At 61.3% G+C, this 14,720-nt stretch overlaps 1 long non-coding RNA gene across 1 annotated transcript; it reads right to left on the reverse strand.

Moving 5' to 3' along the window:
- Nucleotides 1-6,138: 6,138 nt before the first annotated feature.
- LOC139044250 (uncharacterized) lies at nt 6,139-11,186 on the reverse strand. The gene is made up of 3 exons (XR_011501244.1): nt 10,813-11,186; nt 8,509-8,909; nt 6,139-6,626 (listed from the first exon to the last, which is right to left on the reverse strand). It is a non-coding gene; the product is annotated as an uncharacterized lncRNA (long non-coding RNA).
- Nucleotides 11,187-14,720: the final 3,534 nt, after the last annotated feature.

Raw genomic sequence — 14,720 nt, forward strand, 5'->3', positions numbered from 1 at the left:
CCGGGGCCTCGCCCTGGGCTGGGACGGGGGAAGGGGAGGGCGGCGGGCGCGGCCGAGCGGTGGGCCGCCGGAGGGCGGCCCCGCGGCCCCTTTCCCAGGGGGGGCCGCGGGCCGGGGGGCCTCGGCGGTGCGCTCGCGGCGCGGACGCCGCCCCGGGGCGGCCGCGGTCCGACGGCCCGCCGCGCCTCGCGGGCGCGGCGTGCCGGCGGGGTCGGCGTGCCGGCCGGTGCATGGCCCTTGCGCTTCCCCGCCCCCGCGCCTCTCTCTCTCTCCGCCCGCGTGGCGGGTCGACCAGCATCCCGCCGCGTGGTTCGACCCGCCGCGGAGGCGTGGGTGGGGCGAGAGAGGGAAGGTGCGCCGGCGGGAGGCCGGGCGCGGGCGCGGGCGCCGCGCCGGGCTCGCCCGGGCCGGCGGAGGGGTCGACCAGCTGTCCGGCCCGGACTCGGTCCCCCGGACCGGGGCGCGCGGGTCGACCAGATGTCCGCGGCGCTCGGGGCCGGGCCTCGGGGCTCTGGGTGCCCTGGGTGTTCTGGGTGCGCTCCCGGCCCTCTGTCGGGTCCTGAAGGCCCCGCGGACTCGTAGCCACGGGGTCCGGCGGCGCGCGGGTCGACCAGATGTCCGCGCCGAGCGCCGCGGGACCGCAGGGCGCTCGGCCTTCTCGGAGGCTCGAGGGCTCCGGCGGACCCGGCGGACGAGCAGCGGCGAGGCCGCTGGGGGCCGCCGCCCTGCCGGGTCGACCGGCGACCCGGCCCCCCGGGTCTCGGGTCTCGGGGGGGGGTGGGCGGGTCGACCAGATGTCCGCACCGAGCGCCCCGTGGGGCCCGTGGGGCCGCGGGGCCGCGGGGCGCTCGGCCTTCTCGGAGCCCCGAGGGCTCCCTGGAGGCCGCCGGGGCCGCCGCCCCTGCCGGGTCGACCAGCTGTCCGGCCCGGACTTGGTCCCCGGACCGGGGCGCGCGGGTCGACCAGATGTCCGCGGCGCTCGGGGCCGGGTCCCGGGGCTCTGGGTGCTCTGGGTGCTCTGGGTGCGCTCCCGGCCCCTCTGTCGGCTCCGAAGGCCCCGCGGACTCGTAGCCACGGGGTCCGGCGGCGCGCGGGTCGACCAGATGTCCGCGCCGAGCGCCGCGGGGCCCGCGGGGCGCTCGGCCTTCTCGGAGCCCCCGAGGGCTCCCTGGAGGCTGCGGACGAACAGCCGCGAGGCCCCCGGGGCAGCCGCCCTGCCGGGTCGACCAGCTGTCCGGCCCGGACTTGGTCCCCGGACTGGGGCGCGCGGGTCGACCAGATGTCCGCGCCGAGCGCCGCGGGGACGCGGGGCTCTCGGCGGCCTGGGTGGGCTCCCCGGCCTCCGTCGGCTCCAGAGACCCCCGCGGACTCGCGGGTGCGGCTCCCCGGTGGCCGACGCCCTGCCGGGTCGACCGGCGGCCGGGGCCCCGGGCCCGGGCCCGGGCCCGGGTTCCGGCGGCGGCGCGGGTCGACCAGATGTCCGCGCGGGGCGCACGCTCCTCTCGGAGCCCCGAGGGCTACGCGGAGGCCGCGGACGAGCAGCCGCGAGGCCGCCGGGGCCGCCGCCCTGCCTGGTCGACCAGCTGTCCGGCTCGGACTTGGTCCCCGGACCGGGGCGCGCGGGTCGACCAGATGTCCGCGGGCGCTCGGGGCCGGGTCCCGGGGCTCTGGGTGCTCTGGGTGCTCTGGGTGCGCTCCCGGCCCTCTGTCGGCTCCGAAGGCCCCGCGGACTCGTAGCCACGGGGTCCGGCGGCGCGCGGGTCGACCCAGATGTCCGCCGCCGAGCGCCGCGGGACCCGCAGGGGCGCTCGGCCTTCTCGGAGGCTCGAGGGGCTCCGGCGACCCGGCGGACGAGCAGCGGCGAGGCCGCCGTGGCCGCCGCCCTGCCGGGTCGACCGGCGACCCGACCCCCGTGTCTCGGGGGGGGGGGGGGGGGGGGCGGGTCGACCCAGATGTCCGCACCGAGCGCCGCGGGGCCGTGGGGCCGCGGGGGCGCTCGGCCTTCTCGGAGCCCCGAGGGCTCCCTGGAGGCTGCGGACGAGCAGCCGCGAGGCCCCCCGGGGCAGCCGCCCTGCCGGGTCGACCGGCGGCCCGGCCCGGGACTCGGGCCCCGGGTCCCGTGGCGCGCGGGTCGACCAGATGTCCGCGCGCCGAGCGCCACATGGCTGCGGGTCGCTCCGGCTTTCTCGCAGTCCCGAGGGTTCCGCGGGCACGTAGCTGCGAGACCCGGGCGGCTGCCCTCCGCCCGGCTCACGGGGCGCTCGTGTCCATCAGCTGGTCGTGCGGAAATCCCGTGGTTGGCCTCCCTCCCTCCCTCCCTCCCTCCCTCCCTCCCTCCCTCCCTCGTCCAGCCGCCACGATTTTTCGGGGTTCGTGCGACTGGGATGAAATAGACCTTCCCAACGTCAATCGGAGATCATCCATCATACCTCTCGAGTCCCCAAAAGCCAAGAAACACGCCAACCAAAACGCTTTTATTATGCCAACGGTTCCCGTTTTCATTCCTATCGTTTAGGGAGGTTTGGTGGCAGCAGCGGCCGAAAGCAAAAGGAAACCCGAGGAAAGCGGCTCCATCCACCAGGGCTGTGTCTCATCGGTGCCGACGCAGGAGGGACGGGCTTCGTTCGTTCGTTCGCTGCGGCCCAAATTCCCGGGCCGCCCGAGGACCGCTCGCACCGGCCCGAGGGAGGGAGCCCCGGCAGGCAGGATGCCTCCGGGGAAATGGCCAAGTCGACCGCGCGACCCACAACCCGCCCGACTGGGGGCGAGAAGGAGCATGGAGGAGGACTCCGTCCCCTAGTCGGCAGACGGCCCCGGGACAGGGACGTTCGCCAAAACCTCCCCAAGGCCGCTTTCCGTGACCGAGTCGGCCTCCCCGCCTGTACTCGTCCCCGGCCCGAGAAACGAGACGCGGGGTGGATCGGGACCAGGCCACGCACCAGGCCGGCCGGCGCGCCATCCTCCCTCCCCCCGACCTGACCTGACCTGGACGAACGCCTCCCCATCGCCCGCCCCCGCGAGGCTGATCCGTCCGGCCGGTGAGGAGGCCGCTTGTCGGGCGCCACCTGCTGCCCGGCATCCTCTTATATAGTGTTCGAGGAGGTCGACCAGGTGGCCCGGCCTGGATTGGGGGGGGGGGGGGGGGCGGGGGGGTGGGGTGTCCCGGGCGGCGGGGGACGGGGGGGGGTAGGAGTGGAGAGGGAAAGGTGGGCGTGGAGAATGCCGGGGTCGGGGGTCGGCGCGGGGCGGGGCGGGAGTTGGGGATGGGGAGGGGCGGGAGGCCGTCTGGACATGGAGGGTCGGAAGAGCGGTGGTGACAATGATTTTCATTATCATTTAGAAAGAAGAACGTGGACTTCTTTAGAGGAGTCCTTTGAATAGCTTCTCCATTTAGTTAACATACATCCAAATGGAGGTCGGGAAACTTGGGTCCTGTTAACATATGGATGGAAGTGGAAAGAACTATCGCGATGACCGTCCTTGTGTTTCTTTTATTTTTTCTTTCTTCCTGCTCCCCAAAGCCGCCCCCCCCACCCCCGCCCCGCCCCGCCCCGCCCCGCCCCGTCCCGTCCCGTCCCGTCCATAGTTGTAGGTTCCAGTGGTAGGTCTTTCGCGTTTCTGCTATGTGGGACGCCGCCTCGGCGTGGCTTGAAGGGCGATGCTGGGTCTGGGGCTGCGCCCAGGATCCGAACCGGTGAAAACCTGGGCCGTCGAAGCCGGGGGCCGGGGTGGGGGGCGCTACTTGACCGTTCGTCCACGGGCTCGGCCCCCGGCCCCTTGTTTTCTAGGGAGAGAGACAGAGAGACCCGATCCATTTTCCCTTGGCCTCTAAAGCGTGCGTGTGGTCGAAAGGCGACAGAGAGAGGGGTTCTGGTCCAGAAAGCCCCGACTGCGCCGCCGCGGGGATCGGTCGGTTCCGCCCCCGAACCGTCCGAGTCGGAAAGGAACGGACAGCTTTCCTCCTTTGGGCCCCTGACTTGGGACCGACAGGGGAAGAGGAACAGGCCTCTCTCCCTCACACCCTGGCCCCTTCCTCCAGGACGCCCTCCTTCTAGTCAGCCCGCCTCTGGCTTTTCCACACGCCGACGACCGCTCGTCGGCATGGACCCACCTTCCTTGGGGGACACCACCACACGACTCTCCCACTCGTCTGCCTGCCTTTCGTTGGCGTCGCTGCCAAAGGCGAGGGGTAGGGGTGGCGGTGGCAGGGACGGCAGGGGCCCAGCGGCTCTCTGGCGGGTGAGGAAGTCTTGCTGGTTCTCCTAGGTCGGTGATCTTTCTCGATCTCCACACACATTCTTCGTTTGGGGAGCCAAGAGACGCCCTCTGAGGAATCCCTATGGCCAGGGTCGATCACTTACTCGCTCACTGCCTCGGCCTCGGCCTCGGCCTCTGTCAGTCTTGTCTCTCTCCCTCCCTCCCTCCCTCCCTCCCTCCCTCCCTCCCTCCCTCGTCGGTCTCTGTGTGTGGACGTCTAGGTGGAGGCGAGGCAGGGAGGCCACCCACCCACCTACCTCGTGGTTTACCACACGCTCTACACGGAGGTAGAATTCCCATCCCACCGAATCCATCCTTTCCACGGGGCACAAGCCAGTGGCCTTCGGGAGTCTCTCTCCCCAAGGTGGCGCATCCGTCATGGCTATCTATTTCCAGAAGGTTTCCGTTTCCATCCCCTCCCCCCGAAAGAAAAAACGGCCCCACTCCCGGATCTGCCCCACCACGATCACCACCACCGCTGCCGCCGCCGCCGCCGCCGCCGCCATCTGCTGTCGCCCTCTAGGGTTGGACCGTTCTAGCTCTCTCCTCTGTGTGGAATCGCAACGTAGGTCGCCTTGGATGTCTGGCACCTCTCACTTAGCAGAAGGTTTTGGAGGCTCAGGCTGGGCCACGCTTTGGCCCGGGTCAGTGTTCCGTTCCTCTGGACGGCTTCCTCGTTTTCCACGAGAAGGAGCCGTGAAGACGGAAAGGAAGGGCGGATGGATGGCTTTTCCCGTGCTACCGAGTCCCTCTCCCCCTTTTCCCCAAAGCGTGAGGGGCGGTCGAGAGGATCGTCTCTGATGACAAAAGTCAGAGGCACCCCGGGTCAGACACCGTGCGAGGCGTTGGTGTGTTCTCGAGAGGAGAACACGTCCCCGTCAGCGTTTCCTGTCGTTCTCGTTCCGAAAGGATTCACGCGCCACCCCGTCTCCCTCAAGGTCTTAGGGCTGTCGTGCTCCGCAGCCGTCACGTGTCGTGGATCCTGGGCACCACCACGCCACCCCGCCCCCCCCCCCCCCCCCCCCCCCCCGCCATAGCTGTCGATCGCTATGTGGCACGCCTACGTTTGCCCAAAAGAGCAGTCCGATGGACAGCGTGGTGCTTTTTCCCAGCAGGCAGGCAGGTGAGAGTCACCCCTCTAGAAGGTTTCCAAGCCCCGTTCCATTCTCAGAGGCAGCTCCTTTGGCCATCAAGGAGGCAGGCGATGGGGGTGGGGGTGGGGATGGGGATGGGGCAGGGGCCTCTGTCCCTCTGTCGCGGTAGAAATGATTGGGAAAGGAGGGACGATGGGCGTAGGTCGACCATCCTGGGCGGTGGTGCTTTGGGAGCTTTTTCTAGAAGAAGGAGCGAACGGCGTTCCCTGGGAAGGGAGGAAACCAGAGGAGGTCCCCCTCAGACCGACCTGGCACGAGAAGGACACACACTCTCTCTCTCTCTCTCTCTCCCTTTTCTTCCTGACTTGAAATCAGGAGACAAAACTCCCCTGCCAAAGGGGCCCTCCCAAAACGGGGAGTGAGGAAGACCTCCTTCTCTTCACGGCTGAAGTTCTCCCTGCCTTTCCTGGACGGGAAGGATAGCACCTACGCCCGCTGCCGTCGGTGACTTTTAGTCCCCCTGGAGAGGAAGAAATTCTTTCCCGTGGCCGAACCCTGGCGGTTCGTTCGTGCTGCAGAGGACGTGACCCTCTCTGACACACCCAGGAACCTCCTCGCTCCGGGTCGAGGAGAGGGAGTTCTGTTCTGTGGTTTAGAATGGTGCTTAAAAAGGGATGTCGCTTACAAAGGGTCCTCGTCCCCCTTCCTAAACCTAAACGGACGGCTCGGCTCGGAGGCGTGAGATACGTTTCGCATCCTCCTCGTCGTCTTCACTCAAAGTTTTATTGGAGTTTGGAAGATTTTATTTTTTGTCTTTCCTTTTTCTCCCCAAAGCCCCCCGGTACGTAGTTGTGTGTTCTTCGCGGTGGGTCCTTCTAGCGGTGGTATGTGGGACGCCGCCTCAGCGTGGTTTGATGAGCAGTGCCGTGTCCGCGCCCGGGATCCGAACGAACCGATGAAACACTGGGCTGCCTGCAGCGGAGCGCGCGAACTTAACCACTCGGCCACGGGGCCAGCCCCTTACTGGATTTTCAAAACAACTCCGGGGGCCGGCCCGGTGGCGCGGCGGTGAAGTTCGCACGTTCTGCTCCGCCGGCCCCGGGTTCGCCGGTCCGGATCCCGGGCGCAGGACCCGGCACCGCTTGGCGAGCCACGCTGTGGCAGGCGTCCCACCTGGAAAGTAGAGGGGGATGGGCACGGATGTCAGCTCAGGGCCAGTCTTCCTCGGCCGACAGAGGAGGATTGGTGGCAGATGTTCGCTCAGGGCTCATCTTCCTCAAAAATAAAATAATAAATCGATTCGATAAAATGTCAAATAACACAACCGCGGGATCACGCTTAGAGTCACCCTTGGCCCGATGATGCCACTCCCCACCCCCCCCACCCCCCTGCCCCCCACCATTTGGAGGTGCCGTCAGTGGGATTCGTTCCTGTTTGTCCATCTTTCTTCCTCTTTTTTTTTTTTTTTTTTTAAAGACTGGCACCCGAGCTCATTGCCAATCTTTTCTTTTCTTTTTATTCCTCCTCCTTCTTCTTCTTCTCCCCAGAGCACCCCAGTACCTAGTTCTATATTCTCTTTGAGGGTCCCTCTGGTTCTGCCGTGTGGGACGCCACCTCAGCGTGGTTTGATGAGCGGTGCCGTGTCCGAGCCCAGGATCCGAACCTTCCAAGCCCCGGGCCGCTGAAGCGGAGCGTGCAAACTCAACCGCTCGGCCACGGGGTCAGCCCCTCCCTCCCTCCCTTCCTTCCTTCCTTCCTTCCTTCCTTCCTTCCTTCCTTCCTTCCTTCCTTCCTTCCTAAGGAGGAGGAGGCAGGCACTGTGTGAAGTCGCCAGTGAGTCTGTGGAAAGAGACGGAGGATTTCCCATGGGAAGCCGGGGCGGGGGACACGGACCGATGTCGTGCGAACTTGAAGGTGAAAGATCAAAAAACCCACACACGCCTAGAGCGGCGGGTTGCCCGTTAGGAGTTTGCTTGCCGGGCCCATAACGCAGGGCTCATCGATGAGCCAAACCGTCCGTGATCCTCAAGCAGTCTAGTAGGGTTAGAGAAAGGAGGGGGGCACTCTTTCTGCCCCAGATGAGGCGAGTTTCTCAGACAGCCACCCTGCCCCAACATCTTCCCTCCCTGCCTCCCGGCCCTTGGTGGACTGCGGCCTAAGGGTGGGGGAATTGAAGAAAGCCGTTCAATGGAAAAAAGCCCGAGGCCATGGGAGAGAGCTTCCTGCACTTGAATGAAGCCCTGACGCCAGGCCCATCGGAATGAATGGGCCTGACCTCCCCCCCCCCCCCCCCCCCCCCCCCCCTCCCAGGCTGGCGACTCGGCAGTGGAAGGCTAGGGGTTTCTTCCGAAATGGTGAACCGGCCCCCTTGTCCACAGGAAAACCACACACGGGTACAGCCTAGGCCGGATCTCAGGGTACAGCCTAGGCCGGATCTCAGGCCAAGTCGTCAGGGTGGCAAGATGATGGCGGATGAGAGGAAACTTGTTCTGGGACCGCACCGCCCCCCCCCCCATCGCCTCTCTGGCTGAGAAGAGGGCTGGGGAGCGGTGAGGGTCAGGGGGAGAGTGGGGGCGGGGCCGGGACAGGGACCACCGGGCAGTAGGACGGGAGTAGCCCTGAGGCCTGCCTGCCTGCTTCCTTCCCTGCCGGCGCAGGGCTGAGAGAGGCACGGGGCACGCTGGCTCCTGCCCCTTCACTCATTCGGGAAGCCTCCTGTTGTTGCTCCTGAGGTGCCGGCTGCGGTGACAGACAGAGCAAAACTCCTCTCTCTGTCTATTTCTTCAAAGGCCCGAGTCTGAGCTACGACAGATTCCCCTGTGGCTCAACCCGCAACCTCCCATCCTGCCAGACCAGACCCCTTGTCTAAAAACCTCCACTGGAGGAGCTCTTCCACCTGACTCGGAAAGGAAACACCAGCCCCGCCTCAGCCTCACACCCACCACCACCACCACCACCCGCCCCCCCCCCCCCCGCCCCACTCTCCTCCGGACCCAGATACCTAACAGAGGGAACAAAAATCCAAAAATCCTGCTGCTCTCCTTCTACCACCTCCACTTCAGAAGAGTCAGTCTCCCCCGAACACCTCAGACTCTGTGACTTCCCGCGGCCTCCCTTTCCCCGTCCCCATTCTCTCCCCGGACGGGCCCCATCTTACACTTGAACGACAGCTCCACCGCTCGGGGCAGCTGGACACGATGTCCCAAAGTGGCCCGGACGGTAGCCTGGTCGATTCCAAAGGACCCACGCACGCAGTCGGCCATAAACGTGGTGTGGAGATCGTGGACGTTTGCGGGCCTCTGATGAAATCGCTGCTCCGGGGACCCCGGCGTCTAGGACCCGTCTTCTCCGTGTTCTTCACACCGTTGCTCCTGGGCCGGTTATTCTCTTCCCTCTCACTGACCTTAACGTTTTGTCTCTGCCATTGAATTTTGACTGTGCGAATGTGACTTGCCGCTGTAGGGCTGCGTGGATCTCTCAGGCATCCTGCTGTGCCGTGCGGGGGGAGGGGGGGGAATCCTTGGTGGGTGGGTCGATAGACGTCCCTTTGGTTGTGCCCTGGAGGGGAGAGACAGAGGGGACGACTCAATCCACCACGAACGCTGATGTCGCTCCGATAAACCTGTAGCGGTGATTCTAGTTTATGGCCCGTGTCCTGAAAATAACTTCCCGAAGGGCCAGCCCGGCGGCACAGCGGTTAAGTTCGCACGTTCCGTTTTGTCAGCCAGGGGTTCGCAGGTTCGGATCCGGGGTGCGGACGTGGCGCCGCTTGGCGAGCCACGCTGTGGTCAGCGTCCCGCCTATCAAGGGGAGGGGGATGGGCACGGATGTTAGCTCGGGACCACTCTCCCGGGGCAAAAAGAGGAGAATTGGCAGCAGGTGTCAGCTCGGGGCTCGTCTTCCTCGAAAAATAAATTAATTAAATAAATAAAAACAACTTCCCAAACCTCTCTGATAACTTGAAGCTTTGAAGTTTTGCGAGGTGAAATCAGGTGATAAAAAAGTCCACGGACGGGGGCGGCCCCGTGGCCGAGTGGTTAAGTTCACAAGCTCCCCTTCGGCGGCCCAGGGTTTTGCCGGTTCAGATCCCGGGCACGGCACGGACACGGCACCGCTCGTCGGGCCGTGTGGAGGCGGCGTCCCACATGCCACAACTGGAAGGGCCCTCAACTAAGATAGACAACTATGTCATGGGGGGGATTGGGGGAGAAAAATCGGGAGGGGGGAAAAAAAAACAGAAACGGAAGATTGGCAACAGGCGTTAGCTCTGTGAGGGCCGATCTTCCTCACCCAAAAACTAAAGTGAGATGAAATCAAATAAAGCGAAGGAAAAGATAAACCTATGAAATCCCATGTTTCTAAAAGTGGCCAAGTGTTTAGAAATTGGCCAAGCGACGGAATGCTCATGGGAAGGACAGTTCCTAATTGCTGGCTTCTTAGTTTTCACCAAAATTAAGGTTCGTGAGGGTTAAAAAATCTACTTAACAAATGCGATGAAAGCCACTAGGCCGGCCCGGTGGCGCGCTGGTTAAGTGTGCCTGTTCCGCTTCGCCGGCCCGGGGTTTGCCAGTTCGGATCCCGGGGGTGGACGTGGCACCGCTGGGCGAGCCACGTGGTGGTAGGCGTCCCACATATGAAATAGAGGAAGATGGGCACGGAGGTTAGCTCAGGGCCAGCCTTCCTCGGCAAAAAGAGGAGGATTGGCAGCAGTTAGCTCAGGGCTCATCGTCCTCAAAACAAAACAAAACAAAACAAAACAAAAAGCCACTAAAAGTGAATATGGGAAACATCTTTGTGTTCAAGGAAAGTGAGATGGCTGCCTTCAGGCAAGAGGGCCTAAAAAGTAAAGATCGTTTTGTCTGTGAAAAGGTGATCAAAGTTTCATGGGGAAAATAATCTGAGAAAAAGGCCTGTTCGTGGTCAAGTGGCCTAAAATTGGAACGAGTGGACAGATAGAAATGGCGAGCGATAGGATCTATGGGAGTCTATGAGGAAGCCATTGGGTGTCGGCCTAATTCGGCCTGACAGTGTTTTTCGAAAAGGGCCTGACGTGGCCGTCGAGCACGCATCGCATCCTAGATCCGCTTTACACATTTCCTACGGCAAGAACCAATGCCCTTAAGGGAAAGGAGCAGCTTCCCCGTGCTCGGAGCCTTTCCTTAAGGAGAGGCATCTTTCCTTAGGCTAGGAGCGGATGGTTGCGCTCACCTTTGACCATCCGGCTCCCCTGTGACCACCCAGGCCCAGACAACAGACCTGCCACCCAGCAGTGTCTGTCGATCGCTGTGCCGACAGAGCAGTCTCGCGACTATCATCCAAGGGACCTTTCGATCCTATGTGAAACGTCCTCTCTGGGGGTCTAGAAGCACTCTGTACACCCCACTTCCCGGGCACCCTCTCTTCCTTCGGGAAGAAAGGCCCCGGGCCACAGTCCTCACATTTTAGCTCAGAATAAACGCACCCCGATTTTCACGGATAGATTGGTTCCGGATTATTTCCGTCGACAGAATGGAATCAAGTCAATGAGTTTCAAGATCGGAGGGAAGCTGATGCAAAATCAGAATTTGTTTTTCTCACTCCCGAAAGGATACTTTTCTCTAACTTCTAGTCTCCTCCTGATAAAGACATTGGAAAAGGTTTCTCTTGACCTCTGAGGGAATCGACACCAAAGACAGAGATCCTCCATTTTGTCAGAATGATTTCCTAGGCCTCCAATGGAGGAGGCCTCCCTCGGACGGGAGCTCAGCTTTTGTTTTGCAACAGTTTTCCTCTCTCTGCTTGCCTTTAACATCTCCTTTCCCGTTCTTCTTTTTTGGAAGGGAAATACGTGCACCGCTGGGGAAAAAAAAAAAAAAAGAATTTTCTAAATGACCAAAGAAGATCTACGACTGTTGTTATTTTGGTTTCACGGAGCAGTTCCACGTCCACATTTACTCCATTTTAAACACCCACACACACTCACAGCACGGCGCTGTGAGGATGTCCCGGGGAACTCGATTTGTGGAGGGAATGGCTGTGAGGTCTCTGCCCCCCAACCCCCACCATTTGGGTGCTTCTGCTTGTTGATGAGGACGGGAAGCCCTGCTGAAATCCATATTCTTATCACCACACGTGCATCTGCACCCATGCTCCCCCCCGTGTGTCGTCTTTGGGCTTTGCTGTGGCCCCGTGCGGAGGGAGACCTGTTTTGTGTTGTAAACTTTTCCGCGGCCAAGCGGCTCGGTCCTTTCCTCTACGACTTGTGGGCTCTGTCTGTCCGTCTGCCTTAGAGAGACCCTCTGGGCCGGAAGTGACAGGCTGCACACAATTCCTGACAGACTGCGGACAATTCCTCCGTCGTCACGGTCCTTCTCTGATGACGTGCATGGTTTCGGTTTGACAGCGACCCCCACCCCCCCACCCCGCCGTGATTTTCTAAGTCCTCCCGGGAGCCCGGGAAGTGCTCGGGCCGCTCCGGGAAGCGGGGGCCGGCAGCCCCGGCCTGCCCCGTGGCATCTCCGGGGACTTTTCCACCTCTGTCCGCGTCAGCCAGCCGGCAGCCCCGCGCCCGGCCCGGCCCAGAAGTCACGTGGGGAGTCTGTCCCCTTCCTGGCAAGCCCACCCACCCCACCCCCCTCCCCGCCGATTTTCCAACACCTCCTTCTGCGCCCAGGGTTGCCCTGTGCTGCCTGGGAGCTCCGAGGTGGACACCCTGGGGCCTCACGTGGTGACCTCCCGCCCGCCCCAAGCGGGCCCAGAGAGAAAGAGAGAGAGAGAGAGAGACAGAGAGAGACAGAGACAGAGACAGAGACAGAGAGAGACAGAGACAGAGACAGAGACAGAGACAGAGAGAGACCTGACCCGGCGGTGGGCTCAGGCTGTGCACTCTCGCTGGCTGGTGACCCGGTTCCCTCCCGCTGACCCCTCCGCGCCGGTCGTTGGGCGCCATCTGGCGGCCGCTTTTACAGAGTGGCCCTCCTCCGGAGCCCCGGCGACATGAGCAAGGGATGGGACTCGCAGGACGTCTGTGTGGTTTCCAGTGTGGGGCTGTGTGGAACAGAGCTGCTAAGAACATTCATGCCCCGGATTCTGTGTGAATGAACAGGAACGTGGCCGCAGCCCCCACCCCGCCCCCCGCCCCAGCCCCCGGGAGTGGTGGGAGTGGTGCCCTCCAGACCACCCTCGGGTTGGATGCCTCCCTCCCTGGAAGGACTCACGGGACTCCACAAAAGCTGACTTCCTGGAGGTCCAGCGGAGACCCCCAAGGCCCAAGGCCCCCCCCCCCCCCCCCACCCACCCACCACAGATCACTGTGGAAGCCTTAACGACCCAAGGCTCCAGCTACATACAGACGCTCTTAGGAGGCAAGATACACCAAAGGCTTATGTAGGTTGCCACTTTCGGTGGTTGTTTCCGCGGCGTGTCAGTTTTGGAACCCGCCACGCCCTTTTTCACAGAGGCCATACCGTTTCCCTTCACCACCAGTGAGGCGTGAGTGACTGACTTGGCTTCTCCGCGACCTGACTAGCAGTTTGATCCTGTTCCGGTATTTGGAAGAAGGCAGTCTCACCCATGTGTCCCCACAATGTCTCCCTCTAATTTTCTCACTTGCTTTTCCAGGGAACAGCTCACATCTTTTCATGCGCTTATCGGTCATCCATGCATACCTCCTCCACCCCAGGTGAAAGTGCCTGCTCTGTCTATTGGTCTTCCATTCTTTTTGTATTTTTCAGTGTTGATTTCCCCCGGGTCTCCACTCCATTGTGGGTTTTGTTTTTTGTTTTTTGTTTTTTGTTTTTTTTTTTTGCTTAAAGATTGTCACCTGAGCTAGGCACTGTTGCGCTGCTTCCTCAGTTTCAGAGGGTACCTTTTTCAGGGTTGCTTTTTGACCGGGTCTCCTCGCCATTGTATTTTTTTATTTTTTTTTTTTTGCTTAAAGATTGCCACCTGAGCTAGCCTCTGTTGCCCATCTTCTTCGGTTTCAGAGGGTAGATTTCTCAGTGTTGCTTTTTCGCCAGCTCTCCACGCCCTTGCGTCTTTTTTTTTTCTGCTTGAAGGCTGCAACCTGAGCTAGCTTCTTTTGCCCATGTTCCTCAGTTTCAGAGGGTGGATTTCTCCGTGTTGCTTTTTCCCCAGGTCTCCACACCCTTGTGTGTTTCTTTGGCTTAACGATTGCCACCTGAGGTAGCCTCTGTTGCCCATCTTCGTCCGTTTCAGAGGGTGGATTTCTCAGTGTTGCCTTTTCGCCAGCTCCCCACGCCCTTGTGTGTTTCTTTTGCTTAAAGATTGTCACCTGAGCTAGGCACTGTTGCCCTGCTTCCTCAGTTTCAGAGGGTACCTTTTTCAGGGTTGCTTTTTCACCGGGTCTCCTCGCCATTGTATTTTTTTATCTTATTTTTTTTGCTTAAAGATTGCCACCTGAGCTAGCCTCTGTTGCGCTTCTTTCTCAGTTCTAGAGGGTAGATTTCTCCGTGTTGCTTTTTCCCCCAGGTCTCCACGCACTTCCTTTTATTTTTCCTTAAAAATTGCCACCTGAGCTAGCCTCTGTTGTCCATCTTCGTCGGTTTCAGAGGGTAGATTTCTCACTGTGGCTTTTTTGCCAGGTCTGCACGCCCTTGTGTTTTTTTTTCTGCTTAAAGGTTGCAACCTGAGCTAGCTTCTTTTGCCCATGTCCCTCAGTTTCAGAGGGTGGATTTCTCCGTGTTGCTTTTTCCCCAGGCCTCCACGCCCTTGTGTGTTTCTTTTGCTTAACGATTGCCACCTGAGCTAGCCTCTGTTGCCCATCTTCGTCCGTTTCAGAGGGTGGATTTCTCAGTGTTGCCTTTTCCCCAGCTCCCCACGCCCTTGTGTGTTTCTTTTGCTTAAAGATTGCCACCTGAAGCCAGCCTCTCTTGCCCATCTTCCTCAGTTTCAGAGGGTAGATATTTCAGGGTTGCTTTTTCCCCAGGTCTCCACGCCTTTGGGTTTTGTTTTTGCTTAACGATTGCCACCTGAGCTAGCCTCTCTTGCCCATCTTCCTGAGTTTCAGAGGGTCGATATCTCCGTGTTGCTGTTTCCCCAGGTCTCCACGCCCTTGTGTGTTTCTTTTGCTTAACGTTTGCCACCTGAAGCCAGCCTCTCTTGCCCATCTTCCTCAGTTTCAGAGGGTAGATATTTCAGGGTTGCTTTTTCCCCAGGTCTCCACGCCTTTGTGTTTTGTTTTTGCTTAACGAGTGCCACCTGAGCTAGCCTCTCTTGCCCATGTTCCTCAGTTTCAGAGGGTAGATATTTCAGGGTTGCTTTGTCCCCAGGGCTCCACGCCTTTGTGCTTTGTTTTTGCTTAAGGATTGCCACCTGAGGTAGCCTCTCTTGCCCATCTTCCTCAGTTTCAGAGGGTGGATTTCTCCGTGT

Source organism: Equus asinus, unplaced genomic scaffold (genome assembly GCF_041296235.1).
Source record: "Equus asinus isolate D_3611 breed Donkey unplaced genomic scaffold, EquAss-T2T_v2 contig_710, whole genome shotgun sequence".
Taxonomy (NCBI): Eukaryota; Metazoa; Chordata; class Mammalia; order Perissodactyla; family Equidae; genus Equus; species Equus asinus.